Source organism: Pleurodeles waltl, chromosome 1_2 (assembly GCF_031143425.1).
Source record: "Pleurodeles waltl isolate 20211129_DDA chromosome 1_2, aPleWal1.hap1.20221129, whole genome shotgun sequence".
Classification (NCBI taxonomy): domain Eukaryota; kingdom Metazoa; phylum Chordata; class Amphibia; order Caudata; family Salamandridae; genus Pleurodeles; species Pleurodeles waltl.
This window is the reverse complement of record NC_090437.1, coordinates 413,730,156-413,745,522: the sequence shown is the minus strand read 5'-3', so window position 1 is coordinate 413,745,522 and position 15,367 is coordinate 413,730,156. Positions and strand designations below refer to the sequence as shown.

The 15,367-nt window shown below is 48.8% G+C and overlaps 1 long non-coding RNA gene across 1 annotated transcript in view; it reads right to left on the bottom strand.

Moving 5' to 3' along the window:
* Positions 1-3,334: 3,334 nt before the first annotated feature.
* The window catches only part of LOC138300710 (uncharacterized), a 179,503-nt gene continuing 167,470 nt past the window's right edge, over positions 3,335-15,367 (bottom strand). The window contains exon 2 of the long non-coding RNA XR_011204988.1: positions 3,335-5,411. This is a non-coding gene — a long non-coding RNA (uncharacterized lncRNA). The remainder of the gene's footprint in view (positions 5,412-15,367) is intronic.

Genomic DNA, 15,367 nt, shown 5'->3' with positions numbered 1-15,367 from the left:
AAGTCTGCCTTGGGTGGGAAATAAAAAAAGAAGCACTGGGGCACTCTGTTATGACAACTGTTCTCAGGCAATTGCAGGGATATTGAGGATATTGGTCTTAAAAATGTTTTTTGTAAATCAGCCTTGAGTTATTCAATTGAGCGTGTGTTTTCATTTATTTATACTGTGAGTACAACAAATGCTTTGCACTTCTCCAAGATTGGCCTAACTGCTTGACCAAGCTACCATACAAATTAGATCATTAGTTGGACTAGTTTTCACCTCTGTAAACCAGCGTAAGGTTGCCCAGACTCTCTGCACAGCGCGCCTGGTTTTGCATACTACATAGAGAGCCAACCTCCTACAAGAGAATTTTGTGTTCCCGGTGTTTGGTGAGTTGCTAGTTGATTGCCTTTTCGAGAACCTTCACCGGAAAGGGGAACAGGGAAATGAGCTGGTAGTTCTTTGATTCTGCTGGGTCAGCAGAAGGTTTCTTTAGGAGGGGACTCACTTCAGCATGTTTCCAGTCCTCAGGGAAGGAGTCCATGGTGAAGGAGGCATCCAGGACTTTCTTGAGCTTATCTCTAATCATTTTGTTCCTTAGGTTGAAGATGTGTGGGGACAGGGGTCAGTGGGTGCTCCCGAGTGTACGGAATTCATGATCGAGATTATGGCTTGGGCTGTGAGAGGGTCCCAACCGGTAACCAGGTGTTCAGAGTTTGTGTTCATTGGTGTGAGCAGGATGATACTATTGGCAGCGGGGGTTGGGCTTTGAAGTTTTCATAAATGGCTGACATTTGATTCCCAACTGGTGGAAAAGGTTAATGCACCAGTGCAGTAAACTAGATACAATCGCATCACTGTGAACCAAGTACTCAATTTTGTCTCCTTGCACTAACCTTCCCAATTTCAGGCACATTGGTGAACCTGACTAATCAATGTTGGAGTCCTAGGAGAAAAGTGTAATATCTCCATAAGACGTCAGTTTGATCCGTCAGAGGTTGCACAGTTTGTGACTACCTGCTGTGGCTAAGTCTATGGAAGACTTACTGGCTCTGCTGTTAATGATCGGTGATTGATTTGCATAGCTTTTTCATTTTCCAACATATCTCTTTCAATTAGATTCTCAGTCATAAATAGACTACTGAATCTACTTTGAGGGGCAGGGTGAAAACATTAAGTGAAATGTAGAACTAAAGAAAGATACTGTAGGCATTTTGAAACTTGATTAGCCATGTGAAATTGAATCACTGGATTGTTTGTGCTGAATGTGATCCCTATATCTCTGTAACCAATTATTAGCAAAATTAATATTTTTTTATTTTTAATGAAAATTCTGAAATATTAGATGTGGTTAAAGGAAGTCAATAACCACTCAAGTATATACACATACACTCTTTTTATTGGTTTTACCAGTAAATCAAAAGTAGCACTTCATCAAATAAGGAGCATTATTGTGTATCAATATCATTTGAGGAGTTCAGGTTGACAATCATTGCAACTGAAAGGACAATTAACCAAGGAGCACCAAACATTTGTCTAGTGTCCGAGACTCTGACTGAAGCCTGATATTTAGCATCAGCAAGGGTAAGCAGGTAAGTATATTGACCAGTTGAGAATCAGCCAAGGCCACTTTCAAACAACTTTGCCCAGATAGGGGGCCCATCCCAGACTGAACTGGACTGGAAGAACTTTCAAAGCATTAGTCCTTCTACTTTGAAGTTGTAATAATATTAATTAAAGAAACTTTATTTCTGGCCCTCTAGAGTTCTTAATATTCCAATGGTTTTGTCCTGAAGAATTTTTTTTAAAGTGATATCCCGCATAATAGGTTATAACATGTCTACAGGATGTAATAAGGGGTGTACCACAAAGCATAAGATGTTTTTGCAAGGAAAATACCAGCAGTGCACATTGAAGTATGGGAATCATAGTATGTTCCTCACACTAGCCACCTTCATTGGGAACTCTATCTATTGAACTTATCAAGACTTTTTTTTTATTAAAGCTATTTAAAAAAAGGAGTTGGGCAATGAATTGAATGTTCATTTAATGAGAAGCATTTTTGCCTCTATAATTTCTGTATATGATTTAAATATTTGTGTTTTCAAATTGTTTGTTTACTGGCAGTACACTCAGTAGAGGGAGCACAGTTCAGCTCTTAGTTGTGTTGTGTTTTAACTATTAAATATAGATACAAAAAGAATAATTTTTGCAAGCAGTTAACATAAGTCTGTGTGCTTGTTGCAACAATAAAAAATTCACTGATTCATTGATGACTGTGGCACATGATCATGCAAGTTTCTTTGGCAAGAGGCATCCTATATCCTGTTGCCTGATCTGCATCTTTTGATGGCTCATATCATGCTTTGGCTCACAGAGCCAAGGCAGAACCCTCCAAGGCTGTCAATGCCCACCCCCAAAAAAGTACTGTATACTATGCCATTGGTGTCTATGTAAGACAATACCCCATATTTGAGTGAAACATTTTCACATACAGCTAAAGTATCTCATCACGTTTCACCTTTATTCCTCCAAGCAGCTACAAGCATCTCAGTATCAGCCACACCAACATAATTTTGTGGCAGTCACTTCCTTCTCGGGGGCACTACTGCTACCACATCCATGGGCTATTTCCCCTTCTGCCCCAAGCCCCCTTTTTGTCTCTTGTCTCTCCCTTTTACCCATCCTCTTTGTTCTAAGAAGATGCTCCAAGGATCCCCAACATCTTCTGTGAATGGGTCAGCAGGCTCCTTCTCACCCCTTCCCCTGACTATGTTACTGTCTTCTAGTTGCGTAACCTGGGACTCTGCCCCACATCTGCATGGTTTGAATTACTTGCCCACGGGTGAAAGGACTGAGTCCAGCGCACCATCACTTGAGCAGAGGATACTAAGATATTGTAGCCCTACACAACCCACACAGCATACCTGCTAATCTTGTGTCCGTGCTTTCTGGGTTACTAACAGTCCTTTCATGGGTTCAGGAACACAGTGACAATTGAAACCCAAATTTGTTCTTTAGAATAGCACACTTGAGCAGAGAACTAAGAAAATACAATACAGATATTTAAAAATATTTAATTTCAATAGTCTCATCCTGTTGCTTAGTACATGAGTAATAAACACACAGAATATAATTAAGACAGTAGTTATGCATGTTGCTAACATGAAGAATACAAAGAACAGTTCTAACATAATTAGAATGTTCTTAGCAGCCTACCACCCTAAAACCACTTCTGTATGCAACACTACAGGAACAAGGAGTGCCTAACGTGCCTCTATCATTTCTTGGGTGCACTGTTCTGCTTTGCTTCAAACTAAGGGGAAATCAATGCCAAGGAATGCAGCACTCCTAGTTTGAGTAATGAATTTATTAAGGCACTTCCAAGATATCAAATAAAAGCACACACAAATGTAAATATGAGCATTTAACTTGAATGCAGTGAAACGTGTAAATGCTCGAATACTCACAGCAGTTAAAAAATTACAGGCATATAAAGTGCAATACATCAACAATGAATTTATGCAGTGAACAGTTATATGTATATTTATATAAATATAAATATATATAGTTCTACGTGCACAGCCAAGCTAGATAATTAAGAATAAAAATGCATCACCATGGGGATTGAACTGTTCATCCTTGTCAGCATCATCAAGCCAGGGAACCCTAAATGACTGAGGCAGGAGGTTTTCCCAACATGGGGTGTTTCCTGAACTGTGCGTCCACGTTCAGATGAGCTCCCTCTACCTCAGTGAAAGCCTCCCCACCTTATATACCTTAAACAAACCCAAGATGATGATTATGGCAACCTTCCCCTCCCTTCACGTAAGTTATGAAATTCAAGTGCTGGCTGTACTCGGTTTGCGTCGAAAACATGCAAAGGAACGGGCCCTGCCCTGATGTGCATTCCAGAGACAGAGCTGTACCTTTCTCTACTGAAAACATTCTCACCCTAGTACACTCTTATCACCTCCACATCCCCTACAATATGTTCCCTGTTCTGGTGAGAAGAGCGAAAACACCTTCAGTGTAGAAAACAAGCTTTGTGGAAAAAGGATGGAGTCGGTGGTCAAATACAAATATCATTAAACTCCACCCTTTGACCAGTGACTCTCATAACATACTGGTCTAAAACTAACCCTTTTTGGTCTAAACATTGCAATCATGTTAGGTATACATTGTGCACAGCAACATAGCATTATTGTAATACAAATTACTATGGGTATTCCACCCAAAATCAGGCAACAAGCTAAATAACCAGTCCCACCACCCTTTATCTACATCTTGTTTTACTCCCTTCACCAATTGATGTAAATCTTCACTATGGAACTTGAGAGAGGTGGAATGGTCTGACAAGTTGAAACAGCACATACCCTCAAATTCAGAGCAGCCATGATCGTGCTTCAGGAGCAAGTAGTCAATAGATGCCCTGTTTTGCAATGCAGCTTTTCTAGTGCCTTGTATATTCAGTAATAACTCAGCCAAAGCAATGTAGGTATGTTTAATATTCTTGACCATCAAACATGCTAACGTGTTAATAACTTGAGTATTATAAAGAGCTAATCCCGGAATTCCTCCTAAAAAAATACTTAGGCTCATTTACTCTGATCTAGATGATCACTGAATTTCAGAGTCACAGTCTTCACTTAGTTGAACTGTTTCTCTTATATGTCACATATGATACAGAGTGAAATGGAAACATCATAAGTCCTAACCACGTAAAAGCACACAGTCCTCTAGTTATTTTGGCAGGAATGTACATATAGGTGGTGTTTCCACAAGAGAACAACCACCCCGCTGGTAGTTTAATGTGCTTGATGTGACTGGCGGCAGTCACAATGTGTTGGCAAGACATGCTATTATTCATGTTTTTACACGTTTTATCATTTCTTTGGGGACACAGTACTTGTTGTTTCCATGGGATCTCTTGAGGAGACTCCATTGTTGCTTCAAGGCACGCACACATAATTTTGTGAGTGTCCCAAGTTATGTTGTAGCAGACATCACCGGTAGTAGAAATCACGTGTGTTACGTTATCCCATTTATCATCCGTTACCTCTTGGCAAAACCTACAATACTTGTAGGGGGTAAAGTGAGTCAGTACATCACTTACTTCTACTGCTCCATCTTTGTTGGGGGCATTAAAGATTTGCAGCAAAATGCAAGCAGGAGTCGGTATGGAGACTAAACACTGAAATAATGTCAACAGTACTTTTCATTTATGTCATGCAGAAATCCGATCTGTTGAGCGCGGTACGTGCCAAGTGGATCCAAACTTTCTCATTCTGCTGCAGTAAAGGTGTCGATCGGCGCAGTCGGTCAATCATTTTGGAACGGAGGGCTTTCGGTCTCTCCTGACCCCATACGGACATGCCTGAACTCCGACCAGGTAGCGCAATCAGCACAAAGACACCTTGCAGTATGATCTGTAAAAGAGACAAGTATGATCATTCTCGCAAATGACATTAATCAGCTGGCACATGTTCCCATTTTTCCTGTCCTGGTTTCATGACTAATAACACGTTGTCCCTGCCTTTTGCTATAACTGCTGCTGGTTCAGGAGGATGATTTGGGTATTCGACTCACATCTTAGCACCAGGATTTTTGTCAGCTGAGCCAAAACATTCCTCCCCACGCACTGTAAGAAGGGCTGGGGCAGCCCCTTTTTAACTATTCCTCCATACACTGGAATAATGATAATCTGAGCAATTCTGTCTCCAGATTGTATCATCAAATCAGTGTCTCCACTGTTCAACAGAATTACTTTAAGTTCCCCTTGGTAGTCTGCATCAATCACTCCCCCCAAAACCTGAATACCTTTCAGTGGCAACCAAGATCAAGGAATAATCAATCCATAGTGCTCCGGGGGAATATGTATTCCAACACCTGTTTCAAGAAGCGTCATGTCTCGTGGTTTTAATCTGTACATTTTCAAAGCATGCAAATCAAGACCTGCAGATTCTGGTGTTCCTCGGTATGGAGCTAAAACTCCTGGTTTTATTTCCCAATGCATGATTGTGTTTGTTGCTACACGGCGTTGTATCTGTAACACTGGGGTCAATATTTGCATTAAAGGGCACTATGCATTTGTCAAAGGACATTTATTCGAAATTTGGAGGGCCTCTCCAGTTTCTCAAAGTTCCATCAGATAATTTTCATAATTGGGCTTTCAGTAACCTGTTCATTCTCTCAATCAGTTCTGCAGCTTGTACGTAATATGGAATTTGATAAATTCATTCTATGTTGTGTTGCAAACAATAATCTTGCACCAATTTCTCCCTGAAATGTTACCCATAATCACTTTGGATTTGGAGTGGGACATTAACAAGCCCAATGTTTTTAAGGTGTTGAACTGGGTAGCGGGTTTACATGGGAACCAAGCAGATAGCCAAAATGTGAGAAAACAGGGCTGATTGCAGAGGCCCCCTAACTTTTTGCCCCCATTTTCCACCTTTTGCTGGTGTTTTCCTGACTCTGATGGTGCCCTGGGTACTGCTAACCAGTCCCAGGGCCTGTGCTCTGTGTAAAATGGATATGCAAATTAGGCTAATTATAATTGGCTAAGTTAACCTACCTATAAGTCCCTAGTATATGGTAGGGCATGTAGGTTTAGGGACCACAGCATAGGTTGTGCACCCATAGGTGCACTGCTGAGGTGCCCAGTGTCATTTTAAAGGCAGGCCTGCCTTGCTGGCTGCTTTTAAATTAAAGTTATATGCAAATTCGACTTTGGAATTAAAAGTAGTTCCAAAGTCTTAAACTACCTTATTTGTACATATAAGTCACCCCTAAGGTGTGCCCTATGTGCCCCTAGGGCTGGGTGCCATGTAACTATAAGCAGGGACCTTATAAAAATAGTTTTATAAGCCCTGGTGAGGTAAAAACAGCCAAATGTGTTTTTCCCTCATTGTAGTAAATGGCCTTCATATGCTAGAATGGGGAGACTTTATTTTAATTTTTTTAAGTCTCCTTAAATGATGCATACCAAGAGTTTGGTATCAAATTAATTGTTGTAATAAATCCCACAACTTCCAGTTGTGGGATTTAATATAACTTGTTCAGGTAAAGAGTTTTAAACTTTACCTGAAAAGTTGCCAATTTCAGCCCTGCATTGTTTTTGCTGCTGTGCTCTGATTGGCCAGCCTGAGCAGCTTGGCCAAGCTTCCTTGATGAGGTGTGAAGTGGCCTGGCTTCACACAAAGGAATGTGCCTGTGGGAAGGAATCTCCCCTCAGCAGATGGTGAGGCTGGAAGGGGGAGGGCTGCCAAACTGGTCTTCAAAGGCAGAGAAGGACATTTGGAGCAACCAGCAACACCCCCACATCCTGCAACCCCAGACAACTAGGTGCCCCCTTGATTAGATTAGGAGAGGGCAGGAGAGGGGTGTGTTTATGATTTTTAGCCACACCAGTGGGTGGGCTCAGCCAGATGTAACCTCCAAAAATCAGATTCAGCCATGATGGATTTTTAGAGAATGTTGCCTCCTGGGATTGATTTTTGCCACACTTCCCAGGAAGTGGTCATCACAGGGGGAATGACCCTGCACCTGATTGGAGAACCAGGACCCCCCTGCTTTTCACCCAGGAGCAAGGATAAAACTGGCAGACCTGCACCCACACCTCAGTTCCCTACCACATCCAACAAGGAAGAGCGACAGAAGAAGAAGGACTGCCCTGCTGGACCCCTGGCCTGCACCTGGAACCTGCACTCAGAAGGACTGCACCAGCTGCACACTTGGGCTTCACCACAAGAAGGACTTTGCCTGGCTTCAACTGGTTCAAGGAGGGACTCCCTGTTTGCTACAGGTGAAAAATTGCTAACCAGAGTCCCCTGCACCAACTCCTGAAGAAAGCGACCAGCTGACCACTGTACAGTGGCCAAAAAGGAGTTTGCACCAGGTGCATTCTGGGAGTTGTAATCCGCACCCCCCAGGACCATCTCAGAACTTCTGGACCCCTGGGGTGAGCTGTGGACCCCAAAAGAACCTTAAAAGGACATCTGGGAGAAGCCCCAGATGTTTGGAGAAGTTTGGAGAATTTTTGTAAAAAAGCTCCATAAAGGGACCGACCTGCCGCGGCAACTCTAGCCGGCTTGCCTCAACTGCGACCCGGCCTGATTTGCTGGTTCGTCCCGGTAAAGAAAAATCTCCGAAAAAGAGACTAAGGGGGTCATTCTGACCTCGGCGGTAAAAGGCGCTTTCTGCCGGTCAGAAGACCGCCATAACACCGCCGCGGGCGCGGTAAACCGCCACGGTCATTCTGACCCGCAATTGGCAAACCGCCAAACACCGGACATCCACAAAAGTCCGCCACACCATCGGCCAGCGTAAAACTGGCAATGACCAAACCTCCACCGTCACGCCAACAGAAATACGCCCATGCCATTACGACCCACGAATCCACGCAGTGGTCTTTCAACCGCGGTATTCCATTGGCGGTACACACCGCCTCGGTCAAAATACACACACCTTTACAAAACACCACCACATTGGACAATTTAAAATACACACACCTGATACACATACACACAACACTCCCACACACCCAATACTATATAAAACACACACCCACATCACCCACAAACCCTTACGATCAAAAAATCTGACAGAAGGCCAGAGAGAGACAGCACAGAATAGAGAACACCATCACACAGAGGCAAACCACACCATCACCCACACAATATCCACGCACAAAACACCACACACCACCACACTAACCACACTCTACAACACATACACCACCCCACACCTCATCCACACCACCCCATGGCACCCCAAAGACACCCCCGGTTTTCAGACGCTGAACTCCGGGTCATGGTGGAGGAAATAGTTCGGGTAGAGCCCCAGCTCTTCGGGACACAGGTGCAGCACACCACCATTGCCAGGAAGATGGAGCTATTGCAAAGAATAGTGGACAGGGTCAACGCTGTGGGACAGCATCCACGAAATCGGGACAACATCAGGAAGCAGTGGAACGACCTACGGGGGAAGGTACGTTCCATGGTATCAAGGCACAACATCGCGGTGCAGAAGACTGGCGGCGGACCCCCACCTACTCCCCCAGAATTTACAGCATGGGAGGAGCAAGTCTTGAACATCCTGCATCCTGAGGGCCTCGCAGGAGTAGCTGGAGGAATGGACTCTGGTAAGTCCACCCTTCACCACTTCATTCCCCCCACCCCACCTGCATGCCAAATCATACCCCCACCCTCACCCCCACCCCCATCACCCCAACTCCTTGCAAATGGCTCACCATCACAACCCACCCATCCCAACACCTACCCCTGCATGCGTCCACAAAGCATGGACACCCATCACCAAAGCATGCCCACTGCACATACCCATCTCCCCCACAAGCCACCGTCACAACAGCCCCCACAAGGGAATTCCAGCACTGGGGTACACGGGCACCCACCCATTGCACGATATGGCACACACAGAAGCAATAACCATACTCCTATACCCCTGCAGGACCCGAACGCCACCACACCGCCCAGGAGGGTCCAGAAATGTCCATCCCACCCCCAGAAGAGGCCACCAGTGATGACAGCAACTTTGTCTCCCTGGACCCAGATGACCAGCCCGGCCCATCGGGGACCTCGGGACAGTCGGTTCCCCTCACACAGCCACAGGCCGCAGCAGACCTAACCCCCTCTGGCAACACCAGCACAGCTCCCACCCAGCGGGCCCATGCCTCTGTCTCCAGGACACGTCAATCAGCAGTGTGTCCACCACTACAGGGCACCCAGGTTAACCCACCACCCCAACAACAACAGGGACCTGGGGGCAGTGGTAGTGGGCACACGGTCCAGGGGACAGAGGCCCAGGGAAACAGGGAAACTGGGAGGGCTGCTGTGCGACAGGGGGGGGAACAGGCCCAGGGAACCCACTCTCCAGAGGCCCTCTCCTCCATCATGGGAGCATACCACCACTCCCAGGAGACGATGGCCACGGTCCTGGCCAGGTTCCAGGAGATCCAGGCACTGCAGGAGGAACAGTACATGGGGTTCAGGGAAGAACTCCGAGGCATCAGTTCCGCAATGGGGACCATCGTCGGGGCTCTCAACCAGATTGTCACCACATTGCAGGACCATGTGGCACCACAAAGGGCCCCTGTCACTAGCATGGACCATGAACAGGCTACCACCTCCGCCAGTGCTAGTGGACAGGAGGCCCCCACACAACAACAGGCCACCAGAACCCCACCCCCTGCAGAAGAAGAACCACCCCGCAAGCGGGGCCTGAGATCTCGGAAGAAGACAGAGTAGGATGCCAAGACCCCCGCCAGCAAAGGATACCCCCTGATGTCATCCCACTGTCCCACATTGTCACCCTGTCCAACCTTAAACTGCCCCTGCTCCATCCTTCCACAGGCATATGGACAATGCACCTGTGAGACTGAAAATCTGGACTCTGCCATGGACATTCCTCCACCATCACCCATCACCGATTTTTCAACCATGTCCCAGAATTGAGCACTTTAATAAAATCACTTATTGCACCAAAAAAATCTGGAGTCTGCATGTATTTTGAACAAATGTATTAGACATAACTGTACCAAAATGTCCAGTTACATTGTGATGACAACATACCACTGTCACACAGCTGTAGTCCATGGGGAAACAAAGCAGAGGTCACGCAGTGGGGCCCACATCTCTGAAATTGGAAGGGAAAGTCACAACTCAGTTAACATACACTGGGGGGAAACTCAGACAGTAGAGAGGCAGGAGACTGTAAGTAATTGTAAAGTGCCGGTGTTGATTCTTACCTGTGTGTTATTGAAAATACTGTAGTATCACTGTGTCCCTGTTGTCTGTGTCGTCCCCGTCGTCTTCCTCCTCTTCACTCTCCACAGGCTCCACAGCTGCCACAACACCACCATCTGGACCATCCTCCTGCAGGAAAGGCACCTGGCGACGCAAAGCCAGGTTGTGAAGCATACAGCAGGCCACAATGATCTGGCACACCTTCTTTGGTGAGTACATTAGGGACCCACCTGTCATATGCAGGCACCTAAACCTGGCCTTCAGGAGGCCGAAGGTGCGCTCGATCACCCTCCTAGTACGCCCATGGGCCTCATTGTACCGTTCCTCTGCCCTGGTCCGGGGATTCCTCACTGGGGTCAGTAGCCACGACAGGTTGGGGTAACCAGAGTCACCAATTAGCCACACACGGTGTCTCTGTAGCTGTTCCATCACATAAGGGATACAGCTATTTCGCATGATGTACGCGTCATGCACTGACCCAGGGATCTTGGCATTTACATGGGAGATGTACTGGTCAGCCAAACAGACCACCTGGACATTCATCGAATGATAACTTTTTCTGTTCCTGTACACCTGTTCACTTTCTCTGGGGGGTACCAAAGCCACATGGGTCCCATCAATTGCACCAATGATGTTGGGAATATGTCCAAGGGCATAGAAATCACCCTTCACTGTATCCAAATCGCCCACCTCAGGGAAAACAATGTAGCTCCGCATGTATTTCATCAGGGCAGACAACACTCTGGACAACACCTTTGAAAACATAGGCTGAGACATCCCTGATGAAATGGCCACTGTTGTTTGAAATGACCCACTTGCCAAAAAATGGAATACTGACAGAACCTGCACTAGAGGGGGAATCCCTGTGGGTTGGCGGATGGGTGACATCAGGTCTGGCTCCAGCTGGGCACACAGTTCCTGTATAGTGGCTCTGTCAAGTCTGTATGTCAGTATGACATGTCTTTCTTCCATTGTCGACAGGTCCACCAGCGGTCTGTACACGGGAACATTCCTCCATCTCCCTCCTCGCAAGTCCCAGCGGACGGTGCCTAGGAAGGACAACATGGAGCACAGAGTCAATCAACCCACAGGTACGTTCCCACAGCTTGCACAGTACACGATTCTCTATGCATTGAATGGCTTGTATGAGTGGCGATGCAAGGCCTAGGCCTGTGTGACGCAGTAGAATTTAAGCCACGTTGGCCCTTGAAATGGCGGCTGATTGACCTGTGAAGTGTGACAATGGGATGTGAGGTCAATGCGCTGGCGTGGCACACCGTGGCGGTAGGCGGTCGAAGACCGCGGTGCAAAGCCCCATTGGTTAACATTCAACCCTATGGGTTTCAGGAGCCAATGACGATGTGCGCCGGCGGTCGCGGTACGCACCGTCGCGGGCGTGACCGCCATTTTCTATCTGCTTAATCACTCGAGACCTGATCATCCACAGGAGAGGACCTATACTGCAAGTGCTGCTGTGACCTCGGTCTGGAAGAGACAATGGCTGCTGCGACTGGGGAAAGGGACCCTGCCTTCACTTCTGAAGAATTGGAGAAACTCGTGGATGGGGTCCTCCCCCAGTATGCGCTACTCTACGGTCCTCCAGACCAACAGGTTAGTACACTGGGACCATGCTTTACGACCAATGCCTGGGTTGAGTGGGGTGAATGAACGATGGTGGGGAGGGGAGCGAATGAGGCATGCATCAAACGACAGATGAGAGCATGTGCCACATGGCAAGGGTGGGGATGGGGGGCCACTCACATCGAGCATGCAGAAAATGATGATATTTTATTTTCTCCCCCTGTACATGTCACATAGGTCAGCGCCCATCAGAAAATCGACATTTGGCGTGCCATCGCCAAGGACGTCCGGGCCCTGGGGGTCCACAACAGACGGGGCACCCACTGCCGCAAGAGGTGGGAGGACATCCGCCGCGGGAGCAGAAAGACCGCGGAGGCTCTGCTGGGGATGGCCTCCCAACGTAGGAGGGGTGCCACTCGTCAATTGACCCCCCTGATGTCTCGGATTCTGGCGGTGGCCTACCCAGATTTGGATGGGCGCGTGAGGACATCACAGCAGACACAAGGGGGTGAGTACAAGCACATTCTGCTATCTTAGCGCGCAGTGGAGGTGTCTGGGTGGGGGAGGGGGGCTGTGGGTATCCCTAGGCCAGGGCACTTTCTGTAGGCTAGTCCCACCCGTAAGGCATGGCCCTGTGCCCCCGCCCCCCACCTCTGTAGGGTGCCAAGTACAGCTATCCATGGCCCTGTGTCACCTATGTGTGCAGTTGTCGTCTATTGGCTTGTAGGCCAAGGCTCACTGATTGAGTAGTGTACCCCAAGTGCGCGGCATAGTGCAGGGGGCTTCTGTGTCTGTCCTCTCCGCCAATTGTGTTGCCAATGCATGCACTCAACATGTCTTTATGTTCCCCCCCCCTTTTATTTGCTGCTCTTCCTGTTCATGTGTGCATTAGCATCATCTGGCGGAGGAGAAGTGGCATCGGAGCACGAGGGAGCTGCATCTCACATGGCCCCGGAGGGCCATGCAACGGACTCTGATTTCACCAGTGAGACGGAGGGCGAGGGGGGCTCCACAACGGAGACACGTGGAGACATCAGCGACACAGACACATCCTCGGAAGTGAGCTCCCTTGTGGTGGCGGCAACATCCGTGCCCACCGCAACAACAGGAACAGCCGCCACCCAGCGCACCAGCTCCGCCCTCCAAGCAGCCCCTCAGCGTTCGCCCCGTGCCCGCTCGCACACGGCGGCCATCTCCTTCGCCCCAGGCACCTCAGGCCTTGCCCCAGTTACCCCTGCTGCCCTCAGTGAGGAGGTCATTGACCTCCTCCGGACGCTCATTGTTAGGCAGTCTACCCTTTTGAATGCCATCCAGGGGGTAGAAAGGGAGGTGCACCGGAGCAATGCATACCTGGAGGGCATTCATTCGGGTCAGGCTGCCCATCAGCGATCGTTCAACGCTCTGGCCTCAGCACTGACGGCAGCCATTGTCCTTGTCTCCTGCCTCCCTCCTCAAACTCCCTCCACCCAGTCCCACTCCCTTGTTCCTCTGCCTATCCCAGACACACCTACAGACCAGCCTGCACACACCTCAACACCCAAGGTCAGCTCATCCAGATATAAGCACCACACATCACACAAGCATTCACACAAGCAACAGCCACATGCAGACATACCAACAGCCACTGCCTCCTCTGTGTCCCCCTCCTCCTCGTCTCCCTCCTCCCTCCCTGTGACGTCTCCACTCACACTTGCATGCACAACATCATCAGCCACTACGTCCATCACCAGCACACCCACCAGAACACTCCGCACACGTGCAGTCACCACCCCCACTGCCATTTACACGTCCCCTGTGTCCTCTCCCACTGTGTCTGTCACCCCCTCTTCCAAACCACACAAACGCAGGCAGCCACCCACCCAACAGCCATCCACCTCACGACAGCCTCCGTCACAAGCACTTGCACCCAAAGACAGCACACTTGACTCTCCTACAACCACATCCTCTTCCTCCACTCCCATACCCACTGCACCTACCCTTCACATTGCTCCTAAAAAGTTTTTCATCTCCAATATTAACCTCTTTCCATCACCTGACTCACCCCCTCCATCTCGTAAGAGTCCAATCAGCACCTCAGCCACCACAACCCCTGGACCTACAAGGACCATAGACCAGGGATATTGGAGTCCACCACCTTCAAGGGCAGCTACATCAGCCAGCAGTAAAGGGACAGCCAGGCCACCCCCTGGGAAAAAATCCAAAAAGGAAAGGCCCGGCGCGAGAGGACAGAGACGGCAGCCTCCACAGGCACTACCCTGGCACCGTCAGGAAGTGGGGTGCCACCTGGCACATCTACAAAGGGAGGCAAGGGCCACAGAGACTCACGGAAGGATGGCAAGGGCAGCACGGCAGACAAGTCCGGCAGCAGGCGAGCTGCCCAGGAGGGCCCAACCAGCCCCATTCCGGGTGTGAAGGAGGACACCCACGGGCACAGGACACCAGCACAGGAGGGCCCCGCAAGCGAGAAGTCGGATGGCGAGTGAACACCATATATTGACCGGATCTGGTGCCCTGGAGACACATGTCAAGCACCGCTGAACAGGGCCCTTCAAGACAAGCACCGCTGAACAGGGCACCGCCGTCTCGGGAACCGCTGAACAGGGCCCTTCAAGACAAAAACTGCTGAACAGGGCCCTTCAAGACAAGAACCGCTGAACAGGGCCCTTCAAGACAAAAACCCCTGAACAGGGCCCTTCAAGAAAAGAACCGCTGAACAGGGCCCTTCAAGACAAGCACCGCTCCGCTGGGCCCTTCCTCTCAAGCACCGCTCCGCTGGGCCCTTCATCTCAAGCACCGCTCTGCTGGGCACCACCGTCTCTGCACCGCTCCGCTGGGCCCTTCATCTCAAGCACCGCTCCGCTGGGCCCTTCATCTCAAACACCGCTCCGCTGGGCCCTTCATCTCAAGCACCGCTCCGCTGGGCCCTTCCTCTCAAGCACCGCTCCGCTGGGCCCTTCATCTCAAGCACCGCTCCGCTGGGCACCGCCGTCTCTGCACCGCTCCGCTGGACCATTCATCTCAAGCACCGCTCCGCTGGG